The sequence below is a fragment of the Gopherus evgoodei genome, chromosome 13, assembly GCF_007399415.2.
Source record: "Gopherus evgoodei ecotype Sinaloan lineage chromosome 13, rGopEvg1_v1.p, whole genome shotgun sequence".
Taxonomy (NCBI): domain Eukaryota; kingdom Metazoa; phylum Chordata; order Testudines; family Testudinidae; genus Gopherus; species Gopherus evgoodei.
In genome coordinates, this window is record NC_044334.1 from 7,996,985 (window position 1) to 8,010,983 (window position 13,999).

Genomic DNA, 13,999 nt, shown 5'->3' on the forward strand with positions numbered 1-13,999 from the left:
AGAGGAGGAGTATTTTCATATACAAAATGGACATGAAAAAAGTCTGCAAACTAAATGTCTTGTCTATCCTTACGCTCCAATTCATGGTCCCACTGGAGCTAGTAAGTCCATGCACAGGAGTAGAGATTAGAGCAGCAGAAACGCTCAAGATTAGGTTCTAGAACCTATCACCCCCACTAAGAGCTCCCTCCCACATTTTCCATTTGGAGTTAAGGTAGCTAACAAAATAAGTATGAAAATTAAAGGGGGGTGGGAAGAGAAAACAGACCATAAGAACATTAGAACAGCCATACTGGGTCAGACCAGCGGTCCATCTAGCTAAGTATATTCTCTCTTCCAACAGTGGCCAGTGTCAGACGCATTCCTTGTCGTCCAGTTCCAGCTTCTAGCAGTTTTTTCACTGTTTATACCAATCAATGGCACTCTCTGTAGTGCTCTAGCAAAACCCTGCAAAAGCTTGCCCACTTGAATTCCCTTACAGTGCATGCCCTCACATATGCACACGGAAACACTGCCCCCTAAATCAGCAAGGTATGTCTTTTGCAAGCCAGTTGCTTTGCATGCTCAGAGAATTATTTCACCAAAAATGTGAAAAGCATTTTCCTCACCATGGAGAATTATTTGTATGTCCAGCAGTACTCACCTTGAAATGAATAATCTGATACAGGACTTTGGAGCTGTGCTCCGGCTCCACTCCAGCTCCAGGCAAAAACCTGCAGCTTCACTGCTCCGGAGCTGCTCCACACTCCACTCCAAAGCCCTGATCTGATATAGTGCAAGAGGTCAAGAACACTTTAAAAAAAGAAGTTGCTAACTAGATCTTGACCAGATATAGCTGTTGCCATCTAAAGTGCCAAGAACCCATAGCTTAGTGAGTTCCCAATTACACAGCTACCCTGTACAACAAAAATCAGCATTTCTAGAGCTGAATTGAACCAGTACTCTGAAATTTCAATCAGTTACAACCAGGCCTCATTTTTCCCAAACGATTTCTTCTCCCAAATATTGCCAATAGGCTCTGAACCAAAATAATCACTTTATGAATTAATGACACCATTTTCAGAAGTGCTGGGTATCTACAACTCCCACAAAAGGAGCGGGGAGATGCTACTGACCAGCACTTCTTAAAAGTCCACAGTACTTGTCCGAGTTTTCAATTTGTGCTAAGCCTGCAAATACAGGAGGTTGTTTTGCTGGGTTTTTATTTTTGGTGGTGGAGACGGGGAGATTTAAGACAACTGTTATTCACCTTTCTGTAGTGGTTGGTATTGTTTTTTGCCTTCAGTATTGTCTATGCCTTCTCACTTCCACAGCAGGACAAAATTCTGAAAACAGGGCAGGTAGAAGCTACTGTGTCTTTGGTTTCTAATCTCGTATACTTCAGCCACGACAGTTTTAGAAGACAGTGAGGAAAAGGAAAACTTGGCATCTCAATAATAGACACAGTCACTTCTCTAAAACCTGGTTCGAGATTACATGTCTCAGAACATTGTTTCCTAAGGAGGAGGGATATCAGAGTATATCACTCTATTGGGTCTTTCAACATGCAAAGTGTAAATCTGTTGTAGAGGATACAACGTGACTAGTTCTAAATTTGTTCCTTTAAAATGGATATGCTCTGAACCGATTAACCTTTCCCTGGTGCCACTTGTGACAATGTACCCTCCAGATTCCAAGCACTCTTCCCTTATGAAAGGGTACTATCTAATTTCATAGGGATGGAATCAAACTGGTCCTATAGACTTTAATAGAAAATTAGATCCCTTTTATCATATCCCAGGGAAACAATTCTCTCTAGGTCTTTTCCTTAAAGGTTTGCTCATCAGGTCTTATTTTTAAAGTAACTGGGCCAAATCATCCCGGCTGTAACTTCAATGACGTCAATGGAGTTACAGCAGGGATAAAACTGGGCCATTATTTTTATGTCCATGAATTATGTGCCCACTAAGAACAAAATCAGGTTAAGTGAGTGTATCTAAAACCTATCCTGCAGAGATAAATTAACATCTATATGTGGAATGTATTTTCACCAATTCTATTTCCTACTGCACATTTAGAGCTATATAAATTTTATGTCAAATTTGACTTCTGCAGCACTGAACTACAATGCAAGACTAAAGTGACAAGCGGCATTCACACTTTATATCCTGTTTTGATAAAGAAAAGTACCAAGAAAATCTTTACCAGGAAAAGGCCTTTAAAGAAAACTGCAAATATCAGACCAAAAGCACCATCACCAACAAATACTGACACGCAGAATTCCCAGTAATTGTTGGTTACTTTAAAGAGTAAGTGAAGTAATATATTTTATTGGATCAACTTCTGTTGGTGGAAAAGAAGAGTTCTGTGTAGCTCAAAAGTGTGTACTTCCACCACCAGAAGTTGGTCTCAAAAAAGATATTTTACCTGACCTACCTTGCCTCTTTCATATCCTGGGACCAACACACAGAAACTTGCAGTGCTGTAGCCAATATAAACATCACACTCTGCATATCAGCCAGTAATAAAGCCCAATAGCCTTGCTGTGATCCCTTGTCTCTTAGTAAATCCTAGCAGGATTAAATATAAATATCAAAACTAACAACATGAAATGGGACTTTAAACACCAATGATATTCTCCTGTGAATACTCATTACCAGAAAGTCTCAAACACTGACACAGAAGGAGTAGACAAAAACCAGGCAGACAGATGAAACAAGCATTTACTTGGATAACAAAAACAAATAAATCATGGCTCAGCACGAGAGAGTTTCTCTACTAGTAAAAACCAGCATAGGTTTTCAAAACACAAAATCGTACAGCTCTCATATAATGCATTCCCCCTGCACCTCCTACCCCATTCTCTCCAGCATTAGATATTGCTGACTACCTAAGGCAGAGTACTGGACTAAACTGACCACAGGATGTGTACGACCTGATAAGAGCTATAACCAAAATTTTCCAAAACTCCATATTCAAAGGTCTGACTGGCAAATGTTAATGCATTTGAGTAAATTTACTCATGTGGTAATGTCACGATGGGCATGGTTAGAGTTACTCACATGCATAAATATTTGCAGAATTATATCCTTAATGCTTTTAAGGATAAATGGCTTATTTTTCAGAAGCATCCATAAATGCCAGTGAGGTCAGCAGGAGCTGCAGGTGCTCATCACCTTTGGAAAATCAAGTCACTTTTATTTAGGTGCCTAGCTTAGACTATTTCTGGCCCCATGTCCCTAGATTAAGCTCTGGCCAGAAAGGAATGGTCTAATTAGGGATGGTCTTTTTTCCATTGTTTTCCCATAATATTAATAATATTTTCCCTACAACAACCCCGAACAGTTCAATTTAATTCCCACCCCCGCCGCCCAGCCTTGGAATCAACATAACTTGAGCTGGAAAATGTGCAACCTCCCTAAGCCTTTATTTATCATATCACAAATCACAAGGGAAGGATCTGGTGAAGTTTTGCAGCTGGAATGGGAACGGCAGAAGAGAGCATGCTCCAGTTTTTGCAGCTGTGACATTTTACATATTGGGGAGGGGATGATATGAATCTGTGGAAAGGGTGGAATCAGAGGTGCCTATCCTGTAATCAGATCCCCACAGGTATATCTTTATGACCACTGAGTCCCACTGAAATCAGTAGGGCTTTGTATGTGCAGATCTGAATGCAAAACTAGGGCCTGACATGCTTTCGGGGGGAGGGATGTTGTTTGTTGATTTTGTTATTGTTATCTGTAAAAGAGAGGTGCAGACGTCTGTTTTCATGTTCTTAAATGTTTGACTGTAATGAGTTCTATAATTACCTCACCCTCCAAACACAAATATGACAAAGGTGCAAAAAAAAAAAATAATAATAATACAACCACCCCTAAACAAAATTCACAATGGAACTTCACCCAAAAATTAAGAAATGAGAGAGACAGACACACACAGATGAAGAAAGTTCACATCTATAGAGAGTTACACCAGTAACAGGAAACTACTGTCAGTTGATGTTGCGGTTAGAACCACACCAATGTCGTCAGCTCTTTCCTCCCCGTTACACTGGGTGTCCAAACAGCTCATCACGCCTAGTGCTTTTACTGCAACAATGAGAAGGGGGGGAAAAGTTTAACATACCCTTATTTCCACTAGAGATTTAAAAACATCAGGGCAGGCTGAAGTCACAGTCTTTTAAGAGAGACATCCTGTACCTGATTGCTCACCTCTGCTGAGAGCTAATACCATAACCAACTCAAGCTGCTCATAATCTACTTCCCTTACCACAAGTTATCCATACTCGCGTCTCTCCTATGACGACTCCTTTCTCCTCTCCTGTCACTGTAACTCAACAGCTGCTGTGCTAACATGCACCACCTTTAAATGCTTTTAAAATTGCTGTTCTCTCCTATCTCGCTCAGCTGCATCTCCCCACACAGTCCGGTTTTCTGTCTTTTGGAGAGTGACTGTAGCCCGGCTCTCTGAAGTGTTATCACCTTGATCTAACTCTCCTCGTAAAATGGCCTGCGACATTTCATATAAAAGATTCTACATAAAAATAGATTGTGTTCTATTGATCCATTCATCCGCCTTTAGAATCATCTTCTAAAGTGGCCTACAATCCTCACGCTATGGGTGATGCTCAGACCACTTTCCTCAGACCACATAGCTCTAAGACTCTTGCTTAATACAGCACATGTCAAGGGTTAGATTCAGCCCCTGTTTACTCCCACACAGAGGCCCAGGGCTCTACAGGGGAAAACCTGCTGCACGGTTGGTTCAGGCAACTCAACTCAGCTGTGCACACCTGCTTTACTGGCAGCTTAGGGCAACAGTGCAGCCCAGAGAAGTAGCGGTGCAGGCTGGAAAAGGGGGCAGAACCAGGATATATGGGGAGGAGTCAATTCAGGTGTAATTTTTACTTCCCTTTGCGGGGTGGTTCTATGCATTGTTGTTTTAAGACATGTGAATTGCCCAGAGGGGGCACCCATTCCCCCAGAGTACAAGAGCCCTGCTTCCAATTAGTCCTTAATGCCCCTCCACCACCGCCTCACTTCTGCTGCCCCTTTCCACATAACCCCCCACTCCTGGTCTGTTACCCCTCCACACTCCCTTCCTGTGCACCAGCTCCCAACTGCCCTCTCATCCAACGGAGGTAGAGACAGAGACTAACCAACATGAGTATGGGGGAGGGGAACATTCATGTTTCCTCCCCTCTGAGGCTCAGGGAAGGGTTGAAGGGCAATGAGGAAATTCTGTCCCTCAGAACAGGTAGGAGCAAAGGAGCAGGGGGACAGGTTAGGCTGCTGGTGCAGCAGGCACTCTGTACCAGCAACCTCTGTCCCCTAGCACAGATGCTGCCTCCCAGCTGGCTTCTTCCAGCCTCTATGAGGTGCTCAAGCCCCATCACAGGTCCTGGAGGCACCACACATGGACATCCAGCCTGTACATCCACAGGACCAGCTCTGTCCTTGTGAATCAAGCCCAGTTCTTGTATTTTCATTATAATGCCCCCATGGATGTGGGATATGGTTTCTCTCAGGTGCCGACCCCGTAAGGTACTGAGGGCAGTGGAGGTGGAAGACCATCAGCACCTCAGAGGAGCAGCCTTAAGGGAGCTCCCCCCGCCCCTGCATTATTTGCTCTGTTTGGCAGTCTGGTCACAAGTCCCTCAGGGATTGAACAGTAGAACTCTGGCACAGTGACAATGGTAGAGCACAGTAGGAAAATCACCCAGTGCCTGCATCCAACGGCTTCTAGTTCTGGCCAATGCCATTTAGACCTTTGTTTTCATGAGTGCCGCATTCACCATCAAATTTTAAAGCCAATTTTATTCCCTTATGTACTTAATCTGCCGAGACATAGACATTCCTCGCTCCTTTCAGCTTCCTAGCGACCCGCACTGCACAGCTTCATTTTGCTGCGTGTAAAGGTAGCATTTCCTTGTTCTCCGAGTAACTGATGACCAGTTTTGTGTCTGTTTTACATTTTACTGAGATACATTAATCCCTTCAGGAGAGTGAAAAGCATGGGGCTAAGTCAACCCTGAAAATGGGATGAGACTGCATTTGCCTTCCTTTGCTTGTCATTAGTTTACAGAGTCACATTCTTCCCCATTACACAGCCCAGAGGGGAGTAAAGGAGCAGGAACTTGGACATAAAGTACCTTAAACCCATGGAAAGTGAGGGCACAGCCTGTTCCTGCCCTTCTGCCAAGCAAGTGGAGACCCTTCTGTGTCTCCACCACACAGAGGCGGCTCAGGGGATGTTCTTCTCAGGTCCTGTCGATAAGAGTGAAAATTTGTGCTGCTAAGAGCATTAGCCCTGCCGCTAAGCTGCTAACAGTGGTATTTACTCCCAGAGAGACCATCCATGGTTCCCACTGCACGGATGCAAAAGGGAGAGAAACTCCAATGGCAGCATGGCTCCCTCAGGAGAGAAGCTGGGTCCCAGAGAGCCTCAAGCCTTCTGCAAGGTTAGGAACAGTTACCATACCAGTACCTGGGCCCACAGACTTTCTGGGGAGTATCAGGCGGAGATGCTCCAAGGTGAATGCTGCTCCATTTCCTGGGCTCTCTGTCCCTCTCCCTTGGTTTTATGCCAGTACAATACTAAGGGTACAATGTGGTCCATCATCTTCAGTGACTTCTGCTAGGAGCACCCAAGTGCCAGTTCAAGGCCAGATTACACTTTCACTTGCAACTGTGACCATTCAGAATAACTACAATGCCTTGAGCGTGTGAATCCAGAATCACTGAAAGCAACTTGTGCTCCTCAGCCTGGGTATTCTCACAACTATACTTGTCCCTCCTGTGCCTGCTTCCAGCTGCTCTTGAACTGAAGATCAGCAGCCCCGAATTTTAGTCTACAACAGCAGAATGCAAGACTGCAGCACCCTGGACATCATTCCAAAGGGAAACTTTGACTGGAGATAAAAGTTAAACCATTTTTGTTACAAATTTTAATGCGGTAAAGGGGAATGAGGTAAGGGAAGTGGGAAAATACAACAGATTCGAACAAAACAGTCAAGAATAATAAAAAGGGTATGCTGAGGCCACACCTACTTTCAAGTAAATTAGTTGCAGAACGCCTGTTCATTTGCTAGTTCCATAAGCAGTTTTAGATAGGGTGACCAGATAGCAAGTGTGAAAAATCAAGACAGGGGGTGGGAGGTAATGGGAGCCCACATAAAAAAAAGCCCCAAATATCGGGACTTTTCCTATAAAATTGGGACATCTGGTCACCCTCGTTTTAGAAATATGAATCAGGACAGCAAAACTAACATGAAGGACGTTTAATGAAAATCACCAAATATTTAAAATAAACATTAAAGGAACACACCACAAGATTAAATCACAATGTAATTACAATGTACTATGTCATTACAAAATACAAAAACATCTCGATACCTTTAATTATCCAAACAGAAAAAAAATTCCAACTTCTCATCATTTGTGCAGTCTGTATGGGGGTGGGAGGTATGCATTTCTGTCAGGTTGGAAAACGAACATGAGCCTGTCCATTTCTACTTGCTTTCTGGATTACTTGCATTAAAACAATATTGCAGTATTCAGGTTCCAAACACTGCCTGGTTTAAATTAAAAATAAAATACTTAAATTCACTGATTTTTTTTAAAAAGAAGAAAAATTAATACATTTGTATGAGGGTTATTTTTAAAAATATATTAGGTCTAAATTTGGGGAGTAACCTATTTGGTAGCGTCCCTTTAATGAACCCACTTTACAAACTTAAGAGATCTCTGGGTGTTGACTGAGCAGGAACAAATGCACAGGCACACTCAGCAAAAGTTTTCTTCAAAAGGGGAACAATTATAACCAGAAAACACATACAAGTTAACTCAGCACCGGACAACCTACTTCTGTGACCCTAGGCATGGAGTCTGACCTTCCCAAAGGCTACCCAAGCAGCCACTCTTTGAACTTCCATTGTATAGCCCTTCCTCTGAGGAACCTGAGCTGAGGCTAACCACTTGTTCCCCAGAGATGGTTGCCGTTCCCCACAGTAGCATATGAATGGTTGTTGTTTTTTTTAAACAGAAAGAGAACTGCAATTCAATGGAACTGTCAGAACATACCGTACGTATGAAATCTCTCTGGATGCTTCTGAATGCAGGAGGGAGTCAATGCAGCATTGCTGACGTAGGATGTCACTGTTGGTCCACATAGGTCAACATCCTAGAGAAAATAAAGAACATGTACTTAACGACCATGCCGCTGGGAAATTAACAGCAAGAGTGAAGTTATGCCATGCTAATAGCTCCTGTACAAACAACATGAAGCTATAACCTTTTATAATTGTACATCATAGTTCTCTGCAGACATCCCTCCAGTATGTTAGAAATTCAATACGTGATAGTAGGCGGTAACTAGCACCTTAGGGATTTCAGCTCTTTCCAAGCCATGAGTCATCGTAATCTGTAACTCATGGAAATTTAAAATAAGAAAAAAAAATCTGCATTGACCACTACCATGTGCTCTCTTTGCATAAAATAATCCTAATCCCCCATGCAAGGTTACCAGTTCACACAGGGTGCTGAATGATGTAAGTGCACAGATATTTAGCATGGATGTTGTTGAAGAAAAAATTCACACAGCAGCAGTCTACTAAACCCTGAGATGAGGCAGGACTCCTTGCTTTAAGAGTGGGAAGGGAGCTGGAATTGCCTTTATAGAAGCTATTCACTTCCACAGGCAGGGGAGGAGTAAGGAAAAATAGCACCTCCCAGTACCACTACAGAGAGATAGTTCTTTTCCCCTAGTATTGCAAGAGGAGCAGCATGGTGAAAGGGGAAGTGAGAGTTTTCAATGCCTCAAGCCAGATAGATACAGACTCCCCTCCTGTATTGGGGCAGAGATGGGGAACTTATATCTGAGACACCGCCCCTTCTACTTCCCTGCCTGTGGTTACTGGTATCCTGGCCCCTCAGGCTGTCTTTGCCAGGAGAGCTGAGAGAGGTTTACAAGGAACATAATAGAACAATTATATCCTAAGTAGCTCATGCAGTTTGCTTAATTATGGCAAATAGCCTATTACCTTTTTAAAGAGATTCCTTTGGGTGGACTCTCGGCATTGCTTTTAACTACTGTAGATCATTTTTAAGGCATGCTTTTAAAGTGCCTGATCACACACAACCCTCCCCAGTCCTGCCGATCCTCACTCCACTGGCTTCTTGCCCCTTCTCACATTAGTGTCAAGCTCCTCTATGTCTCTTCAAAGCCCTTCAAAACCTTGGCATCACCCACACCTCTGCTCCTGACTCCTTCCTTAATCCCTTTCTCCCAGAGGCAGCCAGCACAGATCCTGACAAAGGCTCCCAGCAGTGGACAGTCCAGAAAGGGGAGGGAAGACAGCAATGACATCGGGCATCTGCACGCATCTGCCTTTGCCAGAAGGCCCACAGCCAGCCAACACCGCCTCAGAGGTGGGTGTGGCTGTGAGGTGGTGTAGCCAGGCCTGCCCAGGGAGTGGTGATGCACCAATTCAGTGCATCCACACGGCAGCCCCCATTAACTGGCCCCATTAACTGGCTGCCTTACCTCAGCAGAACCTCCAGGGGAGCAGTGGAAGCATTATCCCTTTGAGCTTAGGTGATGCCCAACTGCCCTTTCCAGCACTGGGAGTTGTAACTTGTGCCAGTGCAGGTGATTCTGGCCCCTATCCTGGACTCTAAGCCCCTGCATTACATAGCAGGAGGAAAAAAAAACACTTCATGGCAGTGCAAGTGTTTTCCCAATACACACACTCACAGCAGAGATACATGAGCACCCGCCCCCTCTCCCTCCCACAAAAAAACCTCTTGTAGATCGAGCGCAAAGTAAAACCTATCCTGGCAGGCGCTACCTTGGAACACACACCTACCAGAGCAGACTACATACATGCACAGCATCTTTGAGACTGGAACATGGATTACAAGCCAGAAGGCAGGACACATGGAGCCAGGCGTGGAATCGCTACACTGTGCACTATTTAGCTGACCCTGCCATGGTTAATAGGGTTGATTTATACCTTACCAAAATAGATTTTAATTGCAGTTTACTCTTGTACCTTCATACAAAGCTATTCAACGTGCTTGCGAGGGCCACAGTCCCACTGGAGAAAGAGCAAGCATGAGCAATGTTTCAGGTCCATTAGTCTCAGAGTCCTCACAGACAGCAAACAGCCAGACAGCTTAAAATATATTTAGTCCTCAAATGCTTATTAACGTCATCTGACGATTCACAGCTCAGTTGGTCGCATGGAGCCCAAACACCAGTTCTGCTTTCCCAGCACAGATAAAAATGCTACAGCAGTTTGACAGCAAGTTATTTAACCTATATACAAACCTTTCGTATTGTGACTATTATTAACGGATGGAATTTGACTTAGAAATTGAGCTGCAGCTCTGGCAACATGGCATAGTGGTCAGATAACAGGACCAATAGTCAGGCAGTCCCAAATGCTAACCTTGGTGCCAACAAAGAAACATCTATTGATAGATTTCAGCCTCAGGCTTGCAAGAATCTGATACCAGATAGAAGTCGACAGGAATTACCTCCTGTCCTCATTCGAGAGGCCTGATTTAAATTGAAGTGATTTAAATAAGCAAGCAGGAAACCTTGTGATTTAAATCATTTTAATTTTGTTTTGCATTTGTATATAGTCCAAAAGAAAGGTCTGTTCTGCTTGGCTGTCATGACCATTCAAATATGTTGATTTGCAATGCAAATATAGCCTTTATACTACATGTTGGTACTTCTTCTGTACCTATACATATTTTATTTCAGGAATTATGTCGCTTAACAGACATTTGTTCAGATTCTTAATTTTTACATTTTTTTATCGTGTTAAAAATGTGTCATTCACTGGTTTCTATTTATGTGACTAAATGGTAATTTTTTTACTCATGATTTCTTTCACACTTGCATTAGGATGAAAATTTTAATTCAATAAAAAATGCACAAAAGCAGCATTTTAAGCTAGTTTTTATGAGTTAAATAAAACTACCTTAAATGTGCTAGATACACAAAAAATATTTATCAAATTATGCCTTCCATTTTAAACTAACCAAAGTTATTAAATAAAGAAATATCGTCTGCAGTTAGTGAACTGACTAACTTGTTTCTGGTCACCATGAGCCAGATTTTCAAAAGCGTTTAAGTGCCTGAAGGTGCAGATAGACTCCTAGTGGAATTTTCAAAAAGTGCCTAAACAGATTAGGTGCCTAACTCCCATGGGAAGCACTTTTTGAAAATCCTATTAGGTGCCTCTCTGCCCAAATATCATTGAAAATCTGGTGCCATGTCCTTCACATTTTTAGAGTTAGTAGACCTCATCCTCTCCCACCTGATTTTTATTCATAGATTGGATGAGAAAAATGAGCATTTCTACTTTTTCAACTCCCTATCAGCTTCTCAAGTTTGAATTAACTAGTCCACATGAAGAAATATTCTTTCTGCACCTGCTAACTAAAATTAAACCAAAAGAAATTAGGGCAAAATCTTTTCTGCATAATACTTCTTCAAAGTACTTACATTGGAAAAATTTAAATATTGGCATTCCCTTCATTGTAAAGACTGAAAATAACAGAGATACATCCTTAATATAGTACAGGACATTGTGACATAGCTTGAATTAACCTCAAAAGTTAAAGATTCCCCCACCCTATTATTCTGTATATAATTTAAAAAAGGAGCACCCTTTAATTCATTAAAATTTGCAGAAGGGTGCTGCAATTAACAAAAAAAAAAAACAATTAGTAGATTATATTAAGTTTAGGTCTTTACACAGCTCATCATAATTTCAATTTTAATTTTAAACAAGTTTATTTTTAAAAAGATAAATTATTTAATTTAAAAAAATTAAAAAACCCAAGTTCAATAAAAAATGCTTTATTTTTCCATTTAAAATAACAATCATCGACTTTTATCCACTGCATCTTCATTATAAACACATATCATGAGTGTGTCTTCTTAAACATATGGATCTAAATTAATTCTTGCTGCAACCATGAAGCCTTTAGTGGAGCTGCATCAGGGAGACATTTGGGCCAAGGTGGCTCACACCAGAATAAAAAGGAAATGCTAATATATGATAGGATATTTACTGACCACCAATTAGGAGCCTGATCCAGAGAGGTACTGAGCAATCCCAACTCTCTCAGACTTCCATGGGAGTTGGGATTGCTCAGCACCTCTTAAGATTCTCTCTCACACACACTCACAAATTAAAAAATTAGGTTCAAAAGCATCATGATACCATGCAGAAGACGATCAAAGCAGCCGCAGCTATTAGTAGAAAGATTCATATGTAAATACATTTTGCAGTTAGGATGAGGTGCCACCCAGCAGGTGGCGAGTTGCTCATTTTTAGCACAAATACTGAAAATGCTGCACTACACTAATAGAACTGGCATTTATCTTTCCATGGAAGCAGACTAATTATAACATTCTTTTGGCTGGCTTCTGAAGGCCTGTCTACTTAACTGATGTGTTGTGCTTCAGTTCTCAGTTGTTCCCCCTAAGAGATATCGTAAGTGTCACACACAAGTACTTTTCATTGGGGAATGGGTGGAGTTCCCACCCTGAACAGAACAAATACAACAGGGTATACCAATGGCTCTCAACTTTTCCAGATTACTGTCCCCCTTTCTGGAGTCTGATTTGTCTTGCATACCCCCAAGTTTCACCTCACTTAAAAACTACTTGCTTACAAAATCAGATATAAAAATACAAAAGTGTCACAGCACACTGTTACTGAAAAATTGCTGACTTTCTCATTTTTACCATAGAATTATAAAATAAATCGATTGGAATATAAATATTGCACTTACATTTCAGTGTATAGAGCAGTATAAACAAGTCACTGTCTGTATGAAATTTTAGTTTGTACTGACTTTGCAAGTGCATTTTATGTAGCCTGTTGTAAAACTAGGCAAATATCTAGATGAACTGATGTACCCCCAGAAGACCTCTGCATACCCCAGGGTTACACATACCCCTGGTTGAGAGCCATTGGGTATACCATGGACCAAATATTTATTTGGATTATGGTAGTGCTTACAGTTCCAAGCCAAGATCAAGGCCCAGTGTAGTACAGATCTACAACAAGAGACACAGTCCCTCCCCAAGGAGCTTACAGTCTAAACAGAGAAGACAAAGAGTGAGAGGGGAAATAGAAGCACAAAGAGGGGAAGCGACTTGCCACGGTCAGGCAGCAGATGACTAGTAGAGCTTGGAACATAACTAAAGACTCCCAATTCCCATTACGCAATGTTGGTGCCCTATATACAACACTACGTTGCATCCCAAGTTTGGTCCCCACCTGACATTTGGCTTTATCATTAGTTGAAACAAACATAACAATACACCATAAGCCTCAACCTTGTCCCTATGGTTGGCCATTCCTAGGGTTTCCTTGCAGAAGCCTCTGTGCCCTAGTTCCGTGTGCCTAGAAGGGCACTTTCACCTTCCTTTTAACTGAACAGTTAACAAACCACACCTGCCACAATCAGTCAGTAGCTTTAGGGAGGGCTCTAGCATGTGATAACAGCCTGAGTCAACAGAAGAGCACTGCCATACTGCTGAGAAAGGAGTGGGGAGAGAGGAAGAACGATCCTTGTTCTGTTTCTGCATACCCAGAAGAGTGGACACAGTGCAATTTTCCAAGGGTTTATGAAATAGTTCCAAACAATACAATTGTTATAGCCCAGTCTAGTGATTTTGTACAATCTATAATAATACACGTTACATCCTCGCAGAGGTCAGCTGCTGCCAAATACTGTACATGCACAATTTGCAAGCAACATTCTCTGGCTGGGCATTCACAGTAGTTGCCTACCCTGAAATGAAAAGGCTTTCCCGTCTTATCAGACCTTTAACCAGTCCGAACGGGCCATATCCGGCTGTAACTCGGTAAGCTGCTGCCAGCACTTTGGCTTATTGTTTAAAAAAGGAATAAATAAATCCAAAACCAAAAATCACCTTATATTCAGATAAAACAGGCAGCAGAATACACCGGGGAACAGGTGCAGTT

The 13,999-nt window shown here is 42.1% G+C and overlaps 1 protein-coding gene across 12 annotated transcripts in view; it reads right to left on the bottom strand.

Annotated features, from left to right (window-relative positions):
- Positions 1-13,999, bottom strand: part of PITPNM2 (phosphatidylinositol transfer protein membrane associated 2) — a 191,432-nt gene that overhangs the window by 161,901 nt on the left and 15,532 nt on the right. For 10 of the 12 annotated variants that reach the window (XM_030582797.1, XM_030582795.1, XM_030582793.1 and 7 more), the window contains exon 2: positions 8,064-8,163. The gene's annotated coding sequence lies outside the window, so the exon portion shown is untranslated. Of the gene's footprint in view, positions 1-8,063; positions 8,164-8,274; positions 8,294-8,361; positions 8,575-13,999 lie in introns of those variants that run through there. The other 2 variants (XM_030582786.1, XM_030582785.1) reach the window with 2 other exon arrangements.